Consider the following 22,619-nt stretch of genomic DNA (forward strand, 5'->3'; position numbering starts at 1 on the left):
AGAACATCCAAAATTTATATCAACGAAGTTCTTAGCAAACAAAATGAACTCTTTCGGAAAACTAGAAATTTTAAAAAAGAACATAGTTATAGGTTTATATGGACATTTAAGCAAATGATTTACTTAAGAAAGACTCCAGAATCCGATGCCATCGAAATTTCATCTGAGCAGGATTTAGACACACTGAAACTAATATAAATTTTTGTTTATAATATAAGCATAGAAATGCAAATTTATGGATATGTACGTAACATGCACTGATTATGATCTTGATAAACTTGATACTTTTTCATCTAACTCTTTGAATATTTTATACGCTAATATTAGAAGTTTGCGGAGGAATTTTTCTCATCCTGAATCCGTTGTGTACAGCATTAGTAAACCAATTGATATAATACGTCTTACTGAAACTTTTATATATGATCATGAAATATCTTTCTATCACCTGGACGGTTATGTATTTTTAGGTGTACAACGTAAAACAAGATGTGGTGGTGTCGAAGTCTACCTGCGCAGTGGCATTGCTGGTGGGGTGGCTGGCATCGTGGTTGAGTCGGCTAGAACGGAGGCTGTCATTTTCACTCTAGGAGGTGGGGTTGTTGGCATGTTTCGGACTGGTCTTACCATGACAGTAGTTTACAGGCAGCCCAGTGCTAGTATTGATGACTTTTTGTATGACCTAGACAATTATCGTCAATCTATATCACCTTCATCTAATCATATTATGGTAGGAGATATTAACATAAATACTCTTGAAGAAAGTCATACATCTTCGGAATATTTACATATTCTTACTAATTATGTGTTTGTGAATGTGATAAATATTCCTGCAAGAATAAATACGTGTCTGGACCATATAAACATTAATTTTCATAACCACATTATTGTGTCAGGCACTTTGTACACACGATTAAGTGATCATCTACGAACATTCATTAACATTGATAGCCCTTCACATTTTTGAATATTTATGACATCGCAAGCTTTTCATACCGGGATTACAAAAACTTTAATGAGAACTCGTTTTTGAGAGATTTGGCAGACCTTGATTGGAACCATTTGTTAAACAACCAATTAACACTGGATGAAAAATATGATACCTTCTTACAAAATTTGTTAGATGTTTGTAATACTCATGCACCCACTAAATCTTTTAACTTGCAGTCACAGGCGAAACACCAAAAGAGAAAAGCTTGGATTACAACAGAGGTTTTAGATTTGATAAAGAGTAAAGATTATCTATATCGCAAAACATTAAATTCTCCGTTAAACATGAAATTAATAAATAAATACAAAACAATTAGAAACAAACTAACAACAGCTCAACGGCTTTCTAAATCCAAATATTTTGAAGGAAAGCTAAAAGCTGCCTCTAATGCTAAACACTTATGGAATATTGTTAATCAGGAACTAGGAAAAAGCACTGTAACATCACCGGTGCCTAAATTAATTATTGACGATCGGAACCAGGTTTTAGAAGATAAAAAAGGTATTGCTGACCATTTCAACAGTTATTTTGTAAATGTTGGAACCAACTTATCTAAAGTGTTTGGTAATACATTTCAAGAAGTAAAAATACTATTGCAAAGCAATCAGTCAAATCTAGAGTTTCAATTTAAAAAAGTTGATAGCACCGAGGTGAAAGCAATTTGCAAGATTTAAATATAAAAAAGCAACTGGCTTAGATAATATTCCAGCAAAGCTATTAAAGATTGCTTGTTCCTCTATTTGCAATCCCTTGACAAAATTAATTAATGAACCTTTAGAAATTAGCCAAATCCCAAAATCTCTTAAAATGGCTAAAGGAAAACCTTCATTTAAAAAGGCTCAGTAAAACTTTGTTCAAATTATCAGTCTATTTCGATACTGCCTGCCATAAGCAAGATACTAAAAAAGATTGTGAACACACAAATAATACAATATTTAGAAAGTAATAACTTGATTCATGAAAACCAGTTTGGATTTTGGAAAAATAAAACACTGTTATGACGGGATTTGGGCGTTTTCAGATACTCGAGTTAACAAGAGGGAGTGAGGAAATTAATAACACGAGCGAACTAGCCACACAATCCCGTATAACAAAGATTATTATTTGCACTCGCTTGGAGCAAGAGTTTTAATTGTTTATTATCTTATTTTCTAAAACATAATTAATACTAGTTTTTAATAGAAGAGACACGTAATTGTATGATTATTAAATGTTTGAAGTTATTACTGAAAGCTTAGTAAAACGAAAGTATACAGGGATTCAGCATACCTGTTTTGAAGAGAGCATGCACGGCGAGTTGGTCACTCCTTCTGGGATGTACACAATCTGCCACGACAAGCGTGGATTTTTGTTTGTTGATTCAGTCAGCAGCAGGATCTCATGTCTGTCCACCAGGAATCCAGGAGAGAAGAAGACACGCCACGTAGATAGCGGAATCTGATCTCAAGCTCCAGAAAGTGTAGACGGGATCACTTCTGTTTACTGTCAAGGGAGGGACGGTTAACAGGAAATTATCCTACTAAAAGAGAACTTGGGCTATAGTTCATGACGCAGACCTGCTGGCACGACTCTATTGGCTAAGGAAAAATCGCGCCACCCTTAGGCCAATTCAAATTGCAATTGCGATGCAATACAATAAGCGCCTTTACCGCAGTACAGCGCAAGCCATGAGAATCAACCCGGCGCCGGGCGTCGGGAGTTATCCAAAATAAGATGACAATTCCAAGTCTCAACCGGTAAATAAAAACTGCCAAAACCGGATATAACAACACTACACTAGCTCTTACTCAATTCACAAATCAAATTTTAAAAGCATTTAATGATGGGAAAACCGTATTTAGAGTCTATCTTGAGTTTATTAGAGCCTTTGATACCCTTGATCACCAAATTCTTTTATATAAGCTGAAACAGCTACAGTTTAGTTCAAATTTTATTAAATGGGTGAAAAAGTTTCTTTCCCAATGAAAGCAAGTCACCATTATGGGACAATCTGTTTCTCATGAACTAAGCAATACATGTGGTGTTCCCCAGGGATCCATATTTGGCCCTACACTTTTTTTAATTTATATTATCGATTTACCAAACATTTTAACAGTTTTCACTCCCATCTTGTATGCCGATGATACAAAATTGTTTTTAGAATCCAAAGACTTAGATGAGCAAACTTCTGCAGTAAATAATGAACTGAATAAAATCCAAAAATGGTGTAATTTGAATAAACTAACATTAAATGTAGACAAAACAAACTTTATGATATTAAAAATCCATCAAAATAAATACAAATTTCTTAGGACCGCTTCAACTTTGAATGGTAAAATTTTAAACCAAGTCGAAAGTGTAAAATTTCTTGGTGTTCACATTGATACAACTTTATCATGGAAGGATTACATAGAAAAACTTTTTAATAGTGTTAGACCTTTGTTAGGACTCCTATATAAATGATCAAGTTATTTACCTCACAAAATTTTGTTCTAATTTACAACGCATTTATTCATTCTAGATTCAGTTACTGTATTGAGGCTTAGGGTAACGCCCCAGGTAAGTACTTAAACCAACTCCAACTTCTACAAAAACGAGTTCTCAGGATTTTACATAAAAAACCTAAATTAGAAGACACCCGCCCACTTTTTCAAAAATCTTCAATTTTGACTGTGAATAAACTCTATAAATTTCGAACTCTCATCGCGTCTCATCAATTATTCTACAGCCTTAAATCACATCGCATTCATCAATATCCCACTCACTGCTCTTTCTTAAATCTAAAGCTACCTTCCTCTAAATCTGCTTCGGATCGTCACAAAATGTCTTATCAGCAGTCAGCACAATGGAACGCTCTGTCTGATGAACTGCATAGGGTTGTGAGTGGGCCCACTTTTAAACGTGCCCTCAAGCTGTACCTGTTGAGCGGTGACTAAATAGTTTCTGGCTGCTTGCTGTTAACTTGTGGCCCAGCGCCTTGACTAGCAATGCTACTGCGCAGTTTAGGCCTCATCATTATTTTCTTTTGCTGTTTTTCTGTTTTGATATCTTTTGATAAAATAAAAAAAACAGAACAAATTTGGCAACCATCTGTACAATACTTTGAAGTCAATATTTGCTGGATGATTTTATACACTCCGCAGGAGCTTACAAAATTTATAGCGACAGGAAAGTTTGAAAATTTGTGATTTATCATCAGACAATTGAACTTTCTCTACTATTTTGTTTTCCCTTGCATAACATTCAAACATCTAATAACTACTAGCTAATTCTCAGTGCAAATATTAAGCCTTTTATGCAAGGATGTCGAGTTGGTGAAGTACCTTTTGAATGAAGTTTTTTTCTCGCAATTGTCTGTGTACATAGCTTAAACAAAGACAAGCTAAATATACACCGATGTTATCAGGTGCATAGCACGAAAACAAGTAATTCTATGAAGTCTTTGTTCCGAAAACTTGCTGATTCATTTTACTATTTATTAGTTTAATGTTAAAGTCAGATTGGTTGCTTTTGATTGGTTTGAGATGGTCACTACGTAGCTAGAAATTGACTCAAACTTAAAATAAACTTTATGATAGAGTAAATTGATTAGGTTTAGCGATCACAGCATTGCTTCCTTTCAAAGAAAGTTAGTTGACAATTGGCAACATTTTACTGAAGTGGCTACGCAATCCAGTATGAATCTTTTGATAAAATTCAAATAATGATATAATATGATGAATCAAGTGGTTACCTGATAGACGTATTGATCAAGTGGTTACCTGATAGACGTATTGATAGAGGTTATTTATATCAGCAATCTTTGCTAAAATCAGAGCTGTGTTCGTACATTCGTCTGTCCAATCCTTTCTAAGAGCGTTAGAAACTTGATTGTGCATCACAAGAATTGAAGCCATTTATTCAGTTTTCCAGTCAAGCACTCTGCTATCTGCCCCACACCACCACCATCTTTCCAAATTTAGGAATAACTGTGCACGCAGTTATTACACAATATCTCACAGTGCAATAGACTGTCGGCATACTAGTCTTTGCTGTAATAAGAGTTGTGCCTGTCAGCCAATCCGTTTCTCCAATGCCATGCTTAAAGGTTAAGACAGAATATCACTTTCAGCAAGATACATACTTATTGCTTTGGCTGGTGGGCCTAAACTCTAACACCTCTACCTTTTGTTAACGATATCAGGTTAACCAACAGTACTGAAGTCATCACAGCTGTTACCTTAGTCTTTAGGGCACTCCTTCATGGTTTTAATTTCTCAACTCTGTATGACACCAACAAATCCTAAATTTTGCTCAACTCTTAAATATCAACAAATGAAAAAGCAAAGCAAAATTCTGAGAATTGCTCAGTTTAGAATAAACAGTTACTCATTGCAAACTTAAAACATGGCAAAAATTATAAACTAGGTGGTTAGATATATAAAAAAGTGGATAAAAAGTCGGAGTAACCATGAAATAAAATTATGATAAATATAGTAACCAAATGATAAAATTGTAGTTATTTTAGAATCAAAAGATGAGGAAGAAAAGAAGAGTAAAATTCAATTATTTACATATAAAAAGGCAGCAAGTAGTACATAACAGTCAACAGATAAAGGTAGAACGTAGACTATACCAAAGGTGAAAAAAACCGAGAGATGGAGAGCAAAAAGCAGAAGACATAAACTGGTAAAAAAATAAATAGAAGATTTCAGAATATGGACTTTTAGTTTTGATCACATCAGTACATGAAAAAGCAAGCAATATTTTATAGAAAGTATGAATCCACAGACAAAACATTAAGCGAGAACAGCAGGTTATTGTTTCTATTGATTCAGCTTAAACCAATAGCACATTGGAACAACATCTTACAGACTTATAAACATTATCAATATAACTGGGAACGAATGGGTTATCTAACATATACTGTGATGGTTCCAAAACCTATTATATCAGATAACAATGCATCATTTGAAATTTAAAACAATGATGAGTTTTCTCACACAGAAGAAGGTTGTAATAAATGATGATTGGACAGCCACTGCCTCCTTTAGTCTAATATAGGCTGTTTCACTACAACAGGAGAGTCAGTGAACAATAAAAATGGGAACCGTGTACATAGATGAAGCATATGAGGCACCACGCCAACAAGAAGGGGTTTTTGTTGCTAAAGCAAAACAGGCCTGTTCACTCGAGAGAAGGTTTATGATTTTGACAATTCTTGTGGGCAGCTCGGTACTGCTGTCGGTTTCGGCCGTCGTTGTTACAACTGTAGAAAAAAGAGTAAATCAGTCAGAGGAGCAACCGTTTCCAAGAACTGAACTATTGGAGGAGCAGATTGAAGACTTGGAGCTCTACCGTAATGGTGGTTTGTTCAATTAATTATGAACTTCCTTAATAGAATCTAAAAGTTATTCTGTCATATTAGTAGTATTTCTGCAGGATTTTTAGATGATTTCACTCTTAAGAGTGCTGTTGAACCCTTGTTAAAAAGTTTAACGACCGATTTTTAGAGAAATTCAACTTGCATTACTTCCAAATTTGAGATCTTTTGAATTTTCTGTAAATGTTTAAAAAAAGTTAAGTTTGTAAACAATTCTATTTTAATTAAATATTCCAAATTCTGTTTTTCAACTTGCCAATTATATATAAACAGGCTGTTATGCCTAAGGAGCTTTTTTGTTCATTTTCCTTGTTTCAGAGCTTTCTGGTGAGTACATGTACGTATAACCTTTTATCCCACCACCAAATACGGGTGAAGCGATTGTTTGGGAGATTCATGATAAATGAATGTGCACACAACTCACAAAGATTATTAGTCAATGGACGTCGCAAACCCTTGTACCGAAATTTCATCAACGAGTTTAACCATTTTTCAATGGAGTTGTGTAAGTATAATAATGATAAAAAACACATATAAACCTATTTAAATATGTTACCAAGTCTTTATTATTTGTAGAAAATTTCCTAAGCCTTACCCATCTGATTGGATTATACATAAATAGACAAATTAATTCGACCTGAAATCGTTATTAAAACTTGACGAGCCTTATTTTTATCAAAATTAAGACCGGCAAACGAAACGCCGAGTGACAGAAAAAGGAACCATTAAGCCGTACGCATTTCACGAAAAACAACCGTGCACATTTCACCAGGCTATAGCATTGTTGAATTGCCGAAAGTTTCTGTAATTAACATAGAAGTACTGAAAAAGCAATCGCTTCTTTTTTGCCGATTTCAAAGTAAATGATATTTTGGACATTTATGAGTACTTTGGTATTCCAACTGATGGCCAAAGCCGTGAAAGTAAAGGAAATGACGAAGATATTTTTTAACGATTCTTATGAGATTATTACAATATTTAGTTATAAGAATAATTATTTGATTTTATAAGATTTAATTATAAGAATAATTATTCGATTTTATAAGATTTAGTTATAACAATAAGCATTCGAATTTACAAGATCGAAGTATATAGTGACCGATGTTGGGCAATATGTTACTAATAGTATTTTTTCTAAATAGTGTTGTTATATAGATTTTCTAAAAATCTATATAAATATCACAACTTCTTGATATTGTTAGCTATGACCTTTTGAAATGTAAACAAAATTGTGCATTGGTTTTTTATTATTACTGTATTATTATATTAATAATATTGCTTATTCTAATAATATCAGTGCATTTTGCTTCTAATATTGCATTTCTCCTATTGCGGGGAGAGATATAAACATATAAGCTTTTCCTTTCATTATTGCTGTTTGTTGTACATAATAACACCTAGTACATTACAGCTACCATTAGAGCTACCATTGCAGTTATCCTATTGCACTGCAGTGCCATATATATATATTATATATATATAAATATATATACATATATATATATACATATATATATATATATATATATATATATATATATATATATATATATATATATATATATATACTAGCTGCATTACCCGTCTACAGGAGCAGATTCACGAGCAGCATAAGGTTTATTGAGAGTTGTCTTTCATACGGTAAAACAACTCCAAATATGCAGTCTACTGAAATTGTTGCCCTGAATATGCATACACATATTATGATGTCAATAATGATTGGAGAAAACAATAAAAATCTACAATGTGTTTTACAGCTAGATGCGTGTAAAATCTAGTAAATATTCTAGATTCATGTGTCTAGATTCATGCATCCGTTCATACCCGTCTATGGCCTGGCCCGTCATACTCGTCCATGGCCCGTCTACCCGCCTTGGCTGACCAGTCTATACCCGCCTCGCAGTTGACTATTGCGCTTTTGCATTCGCCTCGCCATCAATCGTCTCGCAATCATCCGGCCCGCATCCGCCTCGCAATCAATAGCCTCGCACTCAATCGCTTTGCAGTCAATCGCTTCGCAATTAATCGCCTCGCACTCACAACCAATCGCCTCGCACTCGCAATCAATCGCCTCGCGCTCGCAATCAATCGCCTCGCAATCAATCGCCTAGCACTCAATCGCTTCGCAATCAATCGCTTCGCAATCAATCGCCTCGCACTCGCCAACTCATTCGGAAAGCCGCGCCTGGATACACTCGCTGCACTCGGGGCAAAAAAGGTCTTCCGCGCATCCCCGAGTGACGCCACAGCCCCAAACCGCTAGCTGCATAACCCGTCCACGGGAACAGATTCATAAACAGCAAGAGGTTTATTGAGAGTTGTCTTTTATACTGTAAAACAACTCCAAATATGCAGTTTACTGAATTTTTTTGCCCTGATCACACTACGCATACACATATGCAGTCATATAGGTCAATAATGTAGGGGAGAACAATGTAAATCTGCCATACGTTTTACAGCTAGTCTACAATGCATCAGTCTCAAACCACTCAAATTGGAGTTGCCCTATTTGTGCACAGAGAACTGATAATGAAATTGACATTGCTAGGCAAACTGAAGTTCTTCAAACTGGCAGTATTGAAAAGTTTTGCATCTTTTAAAAAATTATACAAAATATTTTGCTATTGCCAGCATTTATTGAATAAAGACTTCTACATTCTTAAAACACTAATCATAGCTCACCAGTTTTTCGTCTATAGCCTGTGTTTTGACATGGTATATACAAACAGTAATGAGGTTGTGTCAATAAAATTTATAAGTATAACAGCACAGATAGTATGATGTCAAGGCAGATACAGCATTAGCACTTTACAATAGTAGAACAAAGCGCCGACATGATAGCCTTTGTATGAGATACAATAAGGAAAAGAAATGCATGAAAAGATATATATATATATATACACTGAAAAATATGTTAGAAAATGCTGCATGTGGTATAGCAGAACATGAAGGACATAAAACAATAACACAATGTTAGTTCAACGCAACACTTGCGGATAGACAACATTTTTGGTTTTTCTGTCAGGCATATGAAGAAACAGTTTTCGGCGTGTGCCTACTTTTGAGCAGGCGATGTATAGCTGGTCATGGCTGATGCAGGGTGATAGTAAGTCGATAGCATATGCTCTCTTTTTTTTCACAATAGCATATCGCAACCCTCGGAGTACTCGTGCAAGTTCTGTAATAGTAAGTTACAGTAGGCCTACTCGTAGCTGGAAAAAAATTAGTAACTCGGCTGCTGAAGGAAATGAACATGACCCACTATCACGAACAGCGGCAAATCCAACGTTATTAAGTAGTGGAGATGTGGCAATTCATAGACAATATAACATCGTATAAGAAACACTTACCTTTTTGATGCGGAAATTTAGTAGGTGAGTAATGCGTTTTTCCAGTGGCTCCAAGAAACAAACGTTTACGTGACCTTCTCGGTACACGTTGGCAGTAAATATTAATTGCATGTAAATAACTACTCGTTAATTTATTTTAACTAATGAATAGTACATTTGTATAGCTGTATAGACACCTTTGTATAGGCCGCAGAACTCAGGAAGGTGCTTTTTAACACGGCAGAAAATTTGCCGTTTAAAAAGCGTGCTAACCGGGGATTTCGGTTAATGGGCCCGAACGGTGAAAGAAAAACAACAGATTCGCCACACCTTTATATAAGCCGATTGGCTCAAATCGTCAGAGAAAAGTAGCGGCTAATAGTCCATATTACGATATTTAGTATTCATATTAGTTCGGTTGGCTTCGTTCAACCGAATGGAAAAAGAAAGACTGCTCTATAATTTATTTACCGTTACTACACATATTAATTCAGTTTGCTTCGTACGACCGAAATTCGTACGACGATAAAAAAAATACCGCTCTATAAGGCGGACAATCAATCACACAGACAAAGATTGCCGTTTATATAGTAGATATATATATATATTTATATATACTATATAAACGGCAATCGTTGTCTGTGTGATTGATTGTCCGCCTTATAGAGCGGTATTTTCTTTTATCGTCGTATATATATATTTATATATATATAGTTTGAGGCGAGTGCTCAAACTCCAAGGTCTCTGGTAGGAGACCCGAGTTAGAGCAGAATTTACCACCCATACGGGGTATCCGGGGTGAGGAAACAATTTTTTATATATATACATGTATATATATATATATATATATATATATATATATATATATATATATATGTATAACACCCGAGGAGCCAAACAACAGTTACTGGTGGATTGGACGGTCTGTCAAGACAGCAGGAGAAGGCATATCAATCTTGCCATGGCTTGGATTGACTACAAAAAGGCCTATGAATCAATTCTCTATAGTTGGATACTTGAGTGCCTCAGTATGTACAATGTTCACCCTGCTCTTGTGGCATTCATCAAGATGTCAATGACCAAATGGAAGACGGAAATGGAGGCTAATGGCAAAAAGCTGGCGAGTGTACAAATTAAGCGAGGCATCTATCAAGGTGACTCCTTATCACCGCTGCTCTACTACATATGTTTAAACCCTCTAAGCAATATGCTGGAAAAGGCTCAATATGGGTACCGGTTTAAGAGTGGCACCAAGATAAACCACCTCTTCTATATGGATGACATCAAGCTGTACGCTAACAAAGAAAGAGACATTGATTCGCTAATACACCTCACTCAGGTATACAGCAAGGACATCGGAATGACCTTCGGTATTGAAAAATGTGGAAGGCTAATTCTTAAGAAAGACCATTCTATGCCCACAGATGGCCTGAGAAGAGACCATCAAAGATATAAAAGAAGGGTACAAGTACTTGGGGATTATGCAAAGCAACATCAACCACAAAGCCGAGGTACGTCACAAAGCCATTACTGGATACAAGAAACACTTTCGGCAGGTCCTACGGAGCCAGCTCAATGCCAAGAACCAAGTCATGGCAATAAATACCTACGCACTGCCAGTAATAAGATATCCAGCAGGCATAATAAAGTGAACTGAGGAAGACATCAAGGAAACAGATATAGCAACTCGTAAACTGCTGACCATGCATGGAGCACCCCACCTAAAATCTGATACTACTAGATTGTATCTCGATAGGAAAGATGGCGGTAGGGGACTCAAAAGTGTACATCAGACAGTGAAAGAGGAAGAACAAAGCATCAAAGCCTATGCAGTCTCCATGGCCACTTCAGATAAGTTGCTAGCTGAATTTCCATCGGCTGCTCTTACAATGGAGCTTCGCCTTGATGATGAGAAAATTAACTGGCACATGAAACCTCTTTATGGTGCTTACCACCGACAAATATCTAAGGTTGGCGATCTTCAACAGACATATATGTAGCTGAACAAAGGAAACCTAACGGCCAATACATGCTAATCATGGCAGCCCAGCAGCAAGTGCTCCCAACAAGGCAACTCCAAACAAAAGTCTATCACACTAGAGATAAATTTTGATACACTAATGATATATAAATATATATATAAATATATATATATAAACATGTATATAAATATATATATCTCTATCTATAGATATATGGTATATATTAGTGTTGGGCCGGTATTTAATTTAGTGCCGGATCGGATATCCTTGCACATTTTTATCGGTTTTCCCGGTATCGGTATCCTTGGTATTTACCATCTTTGGTATCCTTTGCAAACTAAGAAAGTTCGGTATTGTCGGTACTATTGTTCGGTATGTAGTTATCAGTGTGTCTTTAAATGGTTTTAACTTTAAATCATAACTGTCTCGAACAATTTTTATCGTTGTGCAAAAAGTAGCCTGTGCAAAAAACCATTCTTTAGTCAGCAGTATATTGTTACGGCAAAGAGACTCCTTGTTTTAAAAAGCCAACAAAGATGGAAATATAATTTTCATGATAAATGTTTTTATTATTTATTCTATTAAAAAATATCGTTATTGATACAAACCTTATGTATAAGAAAGAACAGATAGATAATGGCAATGGGCTCTCTTTGTTAAATGTACTGAAACAGTTTAAAAAAATCTTACTATCACATATTGTAATCAGGTAATGTAATCACATAATTATACGCAGTCCAATTAGAGTCCAGTCTCGTTAGAGTCTTTATACGTCCTCCCATCTGTGTAGAACTCCCAAACCTTCGAGGCTGGTGGCATTATCAATGTAACGTAATATAATAGTAGATACAGTAAGCGTGGAAATTTTCGTTGAATTTGTTCGCCAATGCATGCTCAGATTGGCATGTTCGTCATGAAGCGTTTTAAAAATCTCTCCGGATATCCGTATAACCATATACCGATAGGCTTTTACGGATAAATACCGATCATATCAAACCGGCCGCGGATACCTAGCTGACACCAAAAATGATTGTTTTCCTCGGATACCGAGAATCCCTCGGTATCGGTGAGAGCGGATAACCCGATACCGGCCCAACACTAATATATACTCATGCTACAGACAGTACTGTTTCAGCTATTGAAGCCTCATCAGTGCAGCTGAGAGAGCTTAGGCAAGAGACACAAATCCCATTACCCATGATAGTTGACTATCTGCCACAATATAACTAAGTTGCCTCGTAGACTTTAAGAAAGTCAATGTGCTGGCACCAGAGTGCTCAAATCACAAAAGTGATGAGCTTTGCACAAAGGCTAATAGTGCCGCACCTCTCACAGAGCGCTCAACCAAACCGAGGTAAGGGAGCATATACTCATGCTACAGACAGTAGTGTTAACTATATATATATATATATTTAATATAATAAGTTATATATAGATATACGATATAGGTGAGCTTTATCAATATATATATTTCAGATCTATTCTAGTACATTTATATAAATATAACTGGAGATATGACAGACCGACAAACCAACCAACACTTGAATTAATATACATGTTCATATATATATATATCTATATACATACATGTATATTTGTATATATAAGCTAGTGCCTGATATGTACTAGTGTCTGCATGTATCTTTAATAACCATACTCTAATAACCATACTCCATAACCATACAGTATCTATCGATGATGTCTAAAACTGCTCCTTACATTTGACAACTGTTTAAATAGAAACCAGCTGTTCCTAGTGGTACCTTATCAAATAATAAAACTGGAATACTTAATATTGAATACAGTTTGTTTAGAGAGTTTTTTAATAATTTGCCCAAATTAAATCTGACCTGCTAATTGCACCTATAAAGTTCATTAAATTAATTGTTGAGAATAAAAATTTTAAACAAAAGCTTATTGATGAGATATTTCCGATTAGGCAATATTAGCCTATACTATAAGTGTAGTATAAGCTAATATTGCTTCTACTAGGGGTGTCAGGGTGGCTTAGTGGTATCATCATTGACTATTAACCATGGGGTTAGTGGTTCGAGCCCTGCTTAATGCCAATTTGACAAAAAGCTCTCAGCAAGCTGTCAACCCTAAATTGTTGGGTCTTTCGGATCTAGACCTTAACTTGGAGACCCCGTGCACCACACTGACAATGTAGGCACGCTAAAGATCCCCCTCCGTCCTTCACATATTGGACAAGTAAAATGGCTACCTGGCTCTTTCAGACTGGACGTGTTGCAAAAATGTATCCCTTCAGGTTAATCTGACAGTTCCAGAAGAAGCCCTTAATAAGTATTAGGACCACCCAAGGTAGCTTATAAAAACCTAGTCCTGGTGGTGTGTTTCTCTACTAGAGAACATTACCAAGCATTGTCACCACATGACAGAAGCAGACCACTATTATTATTGTAAGATTGATCTAAAAACATGTTAGTTATTATCAGCATGAACCTGTGGTGCAAATTACTCTAAATGATAGTGTAAGCTACTTAGCACAGCTTCCAAACTTTACATTACTACTTTGCAGTAGTCACTTACCAAAAATAATTGCTAAAACCTTTTCAAATTTGCTGACGTGAAATGGTTAATAAATAATAAAAATTGTAATTCGTAATTTCTATGAACTACTAAATTCAGATTGTTACCACTTTGTCTTTTTGTCTTGAGAATAAAAACACCCTAAAAACTTAATCATTCACTCGATCTATCATCATGGTAAACTACTTTAGGAAATTTTTAATTAAAGTTTGTGGTTCACTATAAGTGTTTCAGCTAATCCTTTTATCATTCTGTCTGTCCTGAACGTTTGATATACTGAAAGTTTTAGGTTTGTGTGTTTTTTCACACGCTGCCTATTGCACCATGCTGTCAAAAAGCTGCCAATTGAGTTTTGTTAGGGCAAAAGTATTTAAAGGAGAACATCAATAGATTTGTTTGAAGCAAAAACAAAAATACTTCGATTGATTTTTATTCTCAAGTTTCTAGTAACAAGCAGATACTATACTCATACTCAGATCGTATGAGCAGATACTGATATGTAGAATATATATTCTTTATTGCTTCTACTAGCAATTTCCACACATTGTGGGGTTGCTGCAGTCAGCCATACATTGTGCTAAAACCGGCACAATATTTGGTAGAAACACATAAGCAATTGTTTATGGATGCCCTTTTTAACACCACCAATGGTTCTTCTGTGATTTGTACCACTGACTTACTGAGCATAAACCAGCGTACTAACCAACGAACCATGGCAGCTCCTTTTTATTGCTATTATTGTCATTTATTGACTGAATTTGTGACATTATATCAAAATAATTGTGTACAAAATAAAATGTACATGTATATTTTTACTGTATACCTGATAGCTTTTATGCATAAAGGTTTTGACGCTCCTTATAAATAAATCACATTAGTTTTTAACTTTTAGCCCTAGCTTTGTAGAATGAACATTTTAAAACAAAGAAACTAGTCAGTAATTACTAATAACTAACTTGTTGTTTTTTATTATTGAACAAAAGAGTGGACAGAGAATGAAATATGGATTGGAGGACGACAGGTAAATGATGAATGGCGATGGGTAGGCAAGTCTACAGAACTAGTGAACAGTGTGCCGTGGGAAGCTACTCAGCCTGATCTACGGAATAACAAAGACTGCATAGGAAGTAATGGCAGAAACGATCACACACTTCATGACTATTTCTGTACTCAAAAGAAAGCATCTTTTTGTGAGAAGTGAACATATATGCATGTTAACATAACATATATGTTAACGTATATGTTATGTTAACTCTATAACATATATGCTACCAACAGTTTTTTTTAGTTTTTTTGTTTAATCCCAATAGAAATTTCTAATTTTAGCATTTTAATGATTCTCATGAACTTTTGCTGGCACCAAAAAAGAAACTTATTTCGCTACTTTTTGCGAATAATGAAAGAGCACAATCCCAACTCTCTCTTTAAGTTAATCTCAATTTAATCTCAACTCTTTAAGTTATTTTAGCAGCAAAAATATAAAGTGAATACAGCTCATCCGAGTACCGAATTGACACGAGTCAGAATATTTGCATTGGGATATAATTGTATTCTGACTCTGCTATGCCTGCCACTATGTGAAATATACAGAAGTATTTGACTAACTGGATTATTTGATGTCACTATGAATGATTGTGAATATCTAAGTTTTACATGCCCCTGAGACTGTTTTGATGACTGTTGTTTTAAATAAATGTTTTCAAAGAGTATAAAACGTTCTGGGGAGTCCTTTGATGGGTTTATTGTAAGGTCTCGGTGACACAGAGCGACGGTAAAAAGCTGTTGGTCAGCTATTATAAAATCAACTTGTTAACTTTTTGTGTCTCGCATTCAAATGAATAAAATAAATTAACTGAATAATTATTTCATGAGCACATATGTTATGAAAATCAGGAAGTTTTGATGTTGCTGATTCTCAAAACAAGCTGCCAAATCTGAATGCAAAGTTATTGTAACTTATTGTAATTAAGTTAAGTTTATGGTAACTGCTATTATATTCTACCACTTCCTGCCGCATCTACCATGTACTTAGGATGTACCATATGCCAGTGTATCTAGAATATCCTACCACAACCTAACAGTCTCACCAGATCTCACCACATCCCAGCATGCTCCACCATGTCCGACCATGTCTCACCAAGTTCCACCACTTCTCAACACATTCTACCACATTCTATCACATCCTAGCATATCTCACTAAATATTACCACATCTTGCTATGTCTCGCAGTACTCATATTTTCAGGGATGTAGGTGAAAAGAGAGCAGTAGTAGCTAACAGATCAATGAGCAGAAGAGATTAAAATAAGAACTTTACGATATTAAGACACTAAAAACACTAATATCAGGAACTTAAGTATCCTGATTAAGATTAAAGTACAGGCTTCACGATTTGACCATGGTGAGTTCCAATAAACACTTTCATTGCAAAAAATTTGAAGCAAACTAATCTATTGAAAGAAAGTTAGACGATGAACATCAATACTTTGTTATATATATGAGTCTACAGGTAACACAACATGAGGAAAATTTAATACTAACCTTTATCAAGCATTGTAACACAACTTTGAAGTACTTTTTTGCTGGTTGTCTGACACAAAATATGCAATTCCAAAAGGCAACACATACAAATAAACAACATACCTCAGTGATTGCAACATACCTCAATATTGCACTAGGAACTAAGCGTGTTTTCACAAAGTAGTCAAATTTAGCTTCTCTTGAATATGATTGGTTGATTTGTCAGTGTGTGCATAGCTTTCTTTACTGTAGGACAGTTCTCAGTAGAGTTCTACTTACATATCAACACAAATGGAGCAGGGTTATGTATATGGAGTTTATGAGGATACGGAGAATCAACGAGCCGCTCATGAGGTCACTGGGAATCAACGAGCGACAGCTTGTTCTCGAGCAAATATGAAGTGTTCACTAAAATGGGAGTTCGTGTTCTTGACTACTGTGGCTGGATTCTCAGCTCTTCTATCTATTACTGCTGTTGTGATTTCAACAGTTCTAAGGGATTTAACTGCAAATGGAGTGATATATTTGGCAAATAATGATACCCTCGAAAAACTGGAACTATTGGAAAAAGGAATTGAAAGTTTAGAATACTATCATAAAAATGGTTTGTTAAAACATGTGCAAATTTAATTTTTAAGTTTGTAGATTTTCCCTTTCATCAAGAAACAATTTTTTCAGAATTTTCTGAATACTTCATGAGTTTAAACTTAGTAACATGTCCAGAATTAATTTATTGTTGGGTTGAAATAAACTTAACATACAAATAGTAAATAAAGGGATTGTAAAATATGTGTTCATACCAAACTTATCATTTGAAACACTGAACTGATCAGTTCTACTATTTTACCAATGCACTAGTAATTTGGTCAAATCGAATGTTTCGTTTTAATTTTTATTATCATGATTTTACCTAACGCTCTTGCTGTAATTGTGTTTCCTTTGATTCGTTTTAGTCACGGCCATAGAATGTGAAACTGGATACATCCGCAATCCTTTTTTCAACACATGCGTAAGACTTGTACAATTAAAGTTAACCTGGGATGATGCCAAAGACTACTGCGAAGAAAGTGGTGAAACTTTAGCTACCTTTGAGACACTAGAGTCAGCGTTCTGGTTGATTGGTCAGCGTAAGACTAATAAAGGTGAGTCTAAGGAAGATCAACGTAATATTTCTAGGAGCTGAGTTTATAGAACACCATAGTTCACAGAGAATCATACAATAGTTCAGCTAGTCCTTACATTTAACAAGGCAATCAGTACTTATATCAATCATGTCTGCAGCTAGTACCCAATCATATGATATAACCAAAAATCTTAACAACCTTTAATATGATTCGATGCACTCAAAACTAATTTATCCCTTTTTAAACATTGTTTCCAATAATTGTCATTGCATATGATGCTTTTAACACAAGCATGGGAAGATGACCACGCCTGGATTGGAGGAAGACGAGTAGACAACAGATGGGAATGGACTGGAAGATCAACCGAGCTTGTAAACAGCCTTCCTTGGGCAGCTGGGCAACCCACCTTACAATCTGGTCAAAACTGCGCAGGAAGTTTTGTTGATAGTAATTACCTATTTCAGGATTTCTTTTGCACAGATAAGAGACCGTTTTTTTGTGAAAAAGCACATTAAATTCACCATTTGTATAACAACGAGATGTTCATTTCTGATGGAGCACCAGCATATAAACTTGGGGATGTTCTCTGTGGAGGTAGAAAAAAGAGAACTCTAATTACTATGTATAACAACTTTAAAAACATTCCCTTACCAGCTGTCTTTGAATTTTATACTTTCTGAAGCATTTTAACTTTTGTCTTTTACTGGTGTAATATCAAGGGGCCAATAGGTACTCTAATTGATTTTTCCAATACTACGTAAAAATAACCTTGTTGAGAACATACACTAGCTGTTATAAAATTTAAAAAAAACCTGAAAATCTGAAAACCATTTGTATGCTTTAGTTAAATTATGATGTGGTGCACGCTATAATCATTTTTCTTCTACCTTTCACCCTATTATGGTAAATAATATACAATTTTATGAAACAAATGTGAAATAAATGTAAATTAAATTAAAAGGTAAATTGACTATTGTATAAACTATCGATAACTTTTAGCTTGTAGTTCTGTTATATTTGCATATTTTTGACGAGTCTTCTAGCGTAGCTATTCTGTCGAGTCTGATTTTGAAATGACAATAATTTTTGTTTTATATTAACCTTCGAAGCAAGTATGACATTCTAGCTATGTTGTGTTTCTATGAACTATAGGTTTATTTATATGATGACTTTTTTAAGTGCTAATTATGCTCAGTTGGCTAACAGTTATGTGAGCTGCACAAAAGCTTTTTAAAAGGATTTTTCTACAATTCTCCCATCACACTCAGTCTGGAGACATATCTGCAAGAAACCAATTTATAAGAGCTGAAATGCAACATCAATGCTATAAATATATATATAACAAATTGATGTCTACTTGGTATTGGCTAATTGAGTCTTGGTTTCAATAAGTGTTGACATAGCATTAAAGAATAATGCATTCTCAAGGAAAGCAAAAATTATATTACATATTTTACTGCCACAATGACTACTAGACATCATGACTACTAGACACCATGACTACTAGGTACCATGACTACTAGACACCATGACTACTAGACACCATGACTACTAGACCCCATGACTACTAGACACCATGACTACTAGACATCATGACTACTAGACACCATGATTACTAGACACCATGACTCCTAGACATCATGACTACTAGACACCCTGACTACTAGAAACCACAATTACCTAAAGCATGGTTGCAGAAGACAGAATGACTGCATATCTCAAACTCCCATAATAACAGGTCACGCAATGTGTGTTGCTGACAACAGGCTTGCATGTCGCATATTATGTAATATGCAGCAATGCGTCATTTACATGATTGTCAAATTTTAGACCATTTAAAGCGTTAATTTTCTCGTAGCTGACTAATATATTTATGTTTACTTGCTACAACTTGCTAAACATCTACTGCCTCAACTAGTCATTTGATAATGTATATGCCACCAATAAATTGGCAGCATGCCAACCATCAAATGAAAAGTAGTTGTATAAAAGTGACTGTTCAACTTGCAAGCTATTAATAAATTTTAAGAGACCATCACTGTGGCGAGATCACATGATCCTAACTGAAGCACGTTGTATTCTTATCAGGATGAATAAGCACAAGGGAAAATTATTTTACGACGAGTAGATAGCTCTAGTTTACAAAACCACTTTTGAATCAAAATGAGTTGTACAAAAATAGATCTACTTAATATAAGTTTTATTTAATCCAATATTAACTAACAAAAAGAACTAAAAAAAACAATACATGGAATCAAAGCTAATGACAACATATTGTGACATTTTTCAAAATATCTCGTCAATTCGATTGAAATTGACAATCCTTTTTGCAGATGTTGTACTAACAACAATACATAATCTGATACTTACTCTTTAGAGCTGTTAAAAACATAAAAACATCGTACAAAGCTGCATTCAACATACCACATTCAAATATAAAAAAGCCATGAGAGGAGATTATAGAAAAATTAAAATCTAAAATGAGTAGATAACAGTGATAACAGTGCATTACTGGTAAAACTAAATATTAGAAAAGCAAAAACATTACATTCAAAGTCTGAACAAATATATGAACAAAGAAGAAATTGTACTAAAATGTTGAGATGAAAGAGAAGTTGACATTAGTGTAATACACTCTATATGGCACTTCGCTCATTTTTCTCAACTATCAGATAGAGTGATAAATAGAAGCTCCATGTTAATGATAACCAATGAAAGTGGGTTTCAGAGGTCAAATGACATACAATATTCTAAACATCCGACACCTTAACCGTTTTACTGCTACTAAGTGTAATCTTATTTGTGCAGTACCTATTTTGTAGCTGCTACTTTTGAAAAAGGCTAGTAATTGTAAGATGTTTCTTTTAGACCGCAGACACCATTTAAAAGGCTGGTTAACTAGGAACTTTACTGTCAAAGTATCTTATAAGGTATAACAGGTGTCACATGATGCCCATAACATTAGCAAAATGTTTTTTTGTTCTTGGAAACAAAACTCTCAGACAATGAGTTTTTTATGTTTTGATGGTTCTGCTGCTAAGTGAAAGGCCATATCCTACCCTTTGCATTATACTTGTTTATAAGTAAGGAATGGAGAAGAACATCTCTAACAATGATAAGATACATATTTATAGAATTGCTAGACATTTAGTTGTTGTTCAGCTTCTATAAAATCAACATGTTAACCTTTTGTGTTTGAATTCATAATAATAAAACAAATTCACTGATTGATTATGTCATGTGCTCATTGTTATTCATATCAGGAAGTTTTGATGTCGCTGATTCTAAATGTAAGCTGCCAAATTTGTGTGCAAACTTAACTTGCAATCAGCTCAGTTGCAGGATGTGAGCCGCTGAATTACTAGGGTAATATAAAAATCTCTCCAAGTTGATTGTTAGGAATCTAAAAATTCTTCTGAGAATTACGTTATCAGGCATGTTTAATCATCTTCAATCCTTAAAAAAACTACTAGCTAAGTAGCCAAGTTTATTTTTACCTTTGGCAGCATGCAAATATTTAACAAATGAGCTTAGAGAAATTTCAAATATATCCGCAGTTACTAATATTGATAATATTGTGAATATTTGGAGAACCATGAAGAAACAACAAAATCGTTTGTTTTTTCTATTAAAATAGTAAGAGATATTATGTGCTTGTTTATGTAAATTTAAGTTACAAATATGTACTCAGTAGACTTATGCTGATCTTATCTCAAATAAACATTTATAAATCAAAATTTGTAAGTAAAACTTTACGAGTTCAAATTAGCAAACCCAATATAGGAGGAGATACAACTAGTGTAGGAGGAGATACAACTAGTGTAGAAGGAGATACAACTAATGTAGGAGGAGATACAACTAGTGTAGAAGGAGATACAACTAATGTAGGAGGAGATACAACTAATGTAGGAGGAGATACAACTAGTGTAGGAGGAGATACAACTAGTGTAGGAGGAGATACAACTAATGTAGGAGGAGATACACTAATGTAGGAGGAGATATAGCTAGTGTAGGAGAAGATACAACTAGTGTAGGAGGAGATACAACTAATGTAGGAGGAGATACAACTAACGTAGGAGGAGATACAACTAATGTAGGAGGAGATACAGCTAGTTTAGGAGAAGATACAACTAGTGTAGGAGGAGATACAACTAGTGTAGAAGGAGATACAACTAATGTAGGAGGAGATACAACTAATGTAGGAGGAGATACAGCTAGTGTAGGAGGAGATACAACTAATGTAGGAGGAGATACAACTAATGTAGGAGGAGATACAACTAACGTAGGAGGAGATACAACTAATGTAGGAGGAGATACAACTAGTGTAGGAGGAGATACAACTAGTGTAGAAGGAGATACAACTAATGTAGGAGGAGATACAACTAGTGTAGGAGGAGATACAACTAGTGTAGGAGGAGATACAACTAATGTAGGAGGAGATACAGCTAATGTAGGAGGAGATACAACTAATGTAGGAGGATATATAACTAGTGTAGGAGGGGAAACAACTAATGTAGGAGGAGATACAACTAGTGTTGAAAACAAATTAATAGAATGAGAAAGAGATTCTAGAAGCTTGATAATAAATAATGAGCTGAAAAGAAAAAAGCACAAAGAAAAATGGAGAACGCCGGAGCAAAATGTTAGACAGTCCAAGTTTGACAATAAAATATAAAACATAGCTTTCGAAAGATTGACAGAAGAAGACAAAAGGTAAGAGTCATACAGAACACAAAAATTGTAAAAGAGAAAGTAATTTGTAGTCGATAGATTTAAAGGTCAACTA

At 34.9% G+C, this 22,619-nt stretch overlaps 1 long non-coding RNA gene across 1 annotated transcript; it reads left to right on the forward strand.

Annotated features, from left to right (window-relative positions):
* The first annotated feature begins 17,074 nt into the window (after nt 1-17,074).
* On the forward strand, nt 17,075-19,152 carry LOC137401976 (uncharacterized). The gene is made up of 3 exons (XR_010979411.1): nt 17,075-17,313; nt 17,663-17,851; nt 18,125-19,152. It is a non-coding gene; the product is annotated as an uncharacterized lncRNA (long non-coding RNA).
* Nucleotides 19,153-22,619: the final 3,467 nt, after the last annotated feature.

This window comes from Watersipora subatra, chromosome 8 (genome assembly GCF_963576615.1).
Source record: "Watersipora subatra chromosome 8, tzWatSuba1.1, whole genome shotgun sequence".
Taxonomy (NCBI): domain Eukaryota; kingdom Metazoa; phylum Bryozoa; class Gymnolaemata; order Cheilostomatida; family Watersiporidae; genus Watersipora; species Watersipora subatra.